This window comes from Mastomys coucha, unplaced genomic scaffold, assembly GCF_008632895.1.
Source record: "Mastomys coucha isolate ucsf_1 unplaced genomic scaffold, UCSF_Mcou_1 pScaffold18, whole genome shotgun sequence".
Taxonomy (NCBI): Eukaryota; Metazoa; Chordata; class Mammalia; order Rodentia; family Muridae; genus Mastomys; species Mastomys coucha.
The window spans coordinates 75543425-75547690 of NW_022196900.1; the positions used below are offsets into that span (position 1 = coordinate 75543425).

General features: G+C 46.8%; 1 protein-coding gene and 1 long non-coding RNA gene across 6 annotated transcripts in view; one reads left to right on the top strand and one right to left on the bottom strand.

Annotated features, from left to right (window-relative positions):
* LOC116096516 overlaps window positions 1–2574 on the top strand; it is a 39299-nt gene extending 36725 nt beyond the window's left edge. For both annotated transcript variants that reach the window (XR_004121031.1, XR_004121032.1), the window contains one exon: window positions 2221–2574. This is a non-coding gene — a long non-coding RNA (uncharacterized LOC116096516). The remainder of the gene's footprint in view (window positions 1–2220) is intronic.
* Window positions 1–4266, bottom strand: part of St3gal3 (ST3 beta-galactoside alpha-2,3-sialyltransferase 3) — a 209613-nt gene that overhangs the window by 84822 nt on the left and 120525 nt on the right. The gene's annotated exons all lie outside the window — the stretch shown is intronic.

Genomic DNA, 4266 nt, shown 5'->3' on the forward strand with positions numbered 1-4266 from the left:
GGGTGGGTGTGTGGATGGAGAGTGGGTGTGTGGAGAGGAGTTGGGGTCTCTGGTGGGGGTAAGGTCATGGGAGTAGGTTTTTGCAACTCAGATTCCACTAGATCTAAGGAAGCAAGGGAGGAACTAGTTAGAACAGGCTAGAGTGAGGGGTTTGCTATAAAGGGAGACAGAAATAGCTGGTGGGAGAGCAGGGTAAAGGTGGTGATGTGTTTTCATTATTTTGAGGATAAGAAATATTTTAGTGCGTTCACACACTGATGAGAATAAGAAAAACTCCTGATGCTTCAGAGATGCTACAGGAGGGTGAGGGGGGCCCCAGCCAGCGCCCCAAGCTCTACATCCTTTAGGAAACAGAACCAACTCCTCCTGTCTGTGGTTGCCACAGGCCCTTACAGCACACTCTCAGCCTGGCTTGCTCCCTTCAGTCCACTCCTTCGCTTCTTGTTCTCATTCACTCAGCAAGTAATGGAATTGCTGTCTGGGTTTTTATCCTGGCTGCACTGCTCAGCAAACTGTGTAATTTGGAGGAGTGTTAGGAATGTGTGTGTGTGTGTGTGTGTGTGCGCGCGCGCGCGCGCGCGCGCGCACGCAAATACAGTGGGATGCAGCGACTAGAGACATGAGCAAGTGTTCACCGCAACAGCTTCCTGTCCTCATTTGGGAAGAGGAAAGGGTCTAGAAGGGGTGAGGACAGCAGAGGTGAGTAGGGGCTAAAATAATAAAATAAAATTAGATGCATGTAGGAAAACGCCACAATGGGACACATTATTTTGTACAACCAACACATGTTAAAAGAAAGTAAGAGAAACATGGTACAGAGTGCTTAAGTACCAAGACCTTAGACAAAGCTCAATTAGTCAGTTTGACTTGCAATGCTAATCAGTGCAAATGTGGGGAGAGGGGCTGATGGCTGGGGTAAAAAGCTTGAGGGTTAACCTCAAGGACTCTACAGATTCATGGTGGACAACAGACCAATTTCTAGAACCATCTCACAGAGGACCAAGCACTAGATATGAGAGAAGCCTTAACCCACTGCCTGACCACTCAGTCAGAGCCAACCACCCAGGGGGGATGGCAGAGGCCCTCAGCAAGCTCCATCACTGTCCTCCGTTCTGTCCTCTTCCCTTCCCAGAGATCTACTTCTCCAATTACTGGAGCTGTTTCTGGGATAACCATGCAACCAACCAGGAAATGGTAGAAGTAGCTTTGTTTAGCTTTAGTCACCTTATTTGATTATTAAACACTGCCATTTGAATTGTTCCCCTAAAACAGCCTTCATGTAAGAAAATAACTTAATGCCATGACAACTCCACTTAGGCACCAAGATGAACCTTTTCTCCTTAAGGGTATTCAGTCTGTCTGTCTGTCTGTGTGAGTGTGTGTGCATGTCTTTCTGTGCATATGTGCGTCTCTTTCCCTCCTTTCCTCCCCTCTCTTGTGCTCTCTCTGGTGCTAGGGATCTAGCCAGTGGCCTGCAGTGCACTTGGTGAGCGCTGGCTCTATAGGTCTACTGCAGAGCTATATAGCACAGTCACTGTCCCTTCTGACTCTTGTTCAGCTGACCTTGTTGCTATAGTAACAAGGCCCTTTGCAGCCTGGACTGGCTGTCCTTGGGTTGTCCTCAGTTTCTTCCAGTAGCTACAGTGGCTGTGTCAGCCCCCTCCACACTGGCTGTAGCTATTTGTTCTCTGTAGTCTCCAGCACAGGCACAGATTTTTCTATAGCTTTTGTGGGTGATCCTGTTTAGTGGGGGTTCTGAGGCTGACCTTACTGTGGCATAACCTCACCTGGGGGCTTGGCTATTGTTTCCATCCAGGCTGGGAGGATGCTCAGTAGCCTTTTCAGTGTGTTGGCCTGTGCTACACAGCAGTCCTCACAGAAGCCCCACCAGGGGCCTGCTGTGACGGCTCCAGCCTTGTTTCCACACTCCGATTCTTTAAAAATATAAACACACCCTCTTTCTGGGTGGTACTGAAAAGAGCAAGGGAATTAACACACTGAGTGTGAGCCAAGTGCCCCGCAATGGATCTAGGATCTAATAGCTTTGTGTAAGCCACTAAGGCAGCACTGCCTTCTGCCCAGGCGGCTAGGGAAGCGAGAGTTCAGGAGGAGACCTGGTTGGGAGATGTGCTGCTCTCCGTTCATGCTGAAAATTTCAAATGATGAACTTAGCACAATGAAAAAGTCCATTTCTACTCATATCTTCCCTGTGTGCTCTAGATGACAGTGGCATTTGTGATTGTCATTAGAAAAGCAGTCACACCTGAGAGAGTCACTGCAGGGAGGATGACACTGAGCAGTGATGTCAGCCGATGCAGCAAATGGTCCTGTACTGAGTCCCGGAAACAGGCTCTGAAAAGAATCGCCACACGGTCAACTATTTCCTGCTACAGGGTAGGTGACTTTTCATGAGTGGTGTACCAGATAACAAAGACCAGGAAGAGCTAGTTTCTGAACCTGGACACAGAGAAGAATCTGTGTGGCGACTAGGCAGTAAACAAACACACGAAGCATCTCTACCTACCATGTAGAGATACTGGCAAAAACCAAAAGACAATAAAACATCTCACATGGCTCCAGCAATTGGTTTATTCAAGCAGCTTTGAATGCACCTAGAGCAGCTCTACTCTAAGGTAAGTGTGCTTATTTAGTGTGTGTGTGTGTGTGTGTGTGTGTGTGTGTGTGTGTGTGTCTTGCGGAATTTATGTATGGAGGTCAGAGGGAAACCTGCAGGTTTTCTACCACATCAGTCCTAGGGATTGAACTTGGCATGAGGCTTAGTTACAGGGCCTTTACCTGCTGAACTACCTCGATAGCCCTGATGTTTTCATTAAAAAAAAAGATTGATTTTATGTGTATGAGTGTTTTGCCTACGCACATGTCTGCACATGTCTGATCCCCACAGAGGTTAGAAGAGGGTGTTGGAGTTATATACTGATGGCTATGAGCTACTGGTTGGTGATGGGAACTGAACCTCAGTCCTCTGCAAGAATCCCTGAGCTGCCTCCAGATTTCATCAAATCCCTTGGTTTCTTTGGTAGAAGCAACACTGACTTAAGCATGTGTGACCAGCTTGTGGCCCTAGGCTGTGTGCATCCCAGGAGAGCCATAAATTTGGTCCAGCACATTTGTAGATGACAGTGTCTGTTGAAATGGGGAAAGCTTGGGTTCTACCAAATCTTAAGGATTTGGAAGACTAGACTTCAAGTAACAAGGTCTCCTCTGTGGTTTCTGTGGCTCTTAAAGTGAGCATAGGAGGGATGATGGGAAGTCACCTGTCAGTAATGACTCCTGCTCTAGTAATGGTCAACATCTGCCTTTCCTACCCTTAGCTCCATCTGCATGATCAGAGACACACCAATCTAGAGGAAAATAACTATTCCTTCTACCTTTGTTACCCAAAGTTTTCTCTCTAACCCTCTTGCCAGCTCCAAACGTCTGCTTTATAGGAATAAGGCCAACATTTGCATGCATGGGCCTGTCATCAACTGGCACCCCAGCATCTATGTGAACACCACAGAGGAGCCAAGTCTCAACAGATTTTTACTGAAAGTCACAGTAAAGATTCATGTCTGATATTCCTATGCAGGATTAGGTAAATTATTATCATCAGTTCCAGACAGCATTGTCTCTAAATCTACTAGGTCTAGGCTTCTCAAAGTGGGTGCATTTATTGGAGTAGTAAATATACTTGAGAGGACTAGAGAGATGGCTCAGCAGCTAAGAGTACTGGCTGCTCATGTAGAGGACTCAGATTTGATTCCTAGCACCCACATCATAACCATCTGTAATGCCCTTACCAGGGGATCTAACACCCTCTTCTGACCTCTTCAGGCACCAGGCATGAACATGGTACATATATGTACCTGCAAGCAAACACATACTTAAATAAATAAACTTGACGAAGAAGATTATATCAGAACAACACATATGTATTATGGAATTGAGCACAGAACTTTAAAAATGAGGACTCTTAAAGACCACTGTGCTTGAAGGGGGCCCTCCATGGAGGAGGGGGTGCTTATCCCTGCTACACCCACAGTGCTCTGCAGGGGTTGGTTCAGAAGTACAATACCCAAGACTGATGCTTCAATGTTGGATCTTGTCCTCAAGAAGCTTGTAACCCGGAGGCAAGAAAGTAAAGTAAAAACACAAACAAAACAAAAAAACCTTCAAGGGTTAGCACAAGCAGAGTCATGCACAGGGTGTGGGGAAATGAGGAAATTATCCTAGGGATGGGGGGCCGACAGAAGGGGAGGGGGAGGG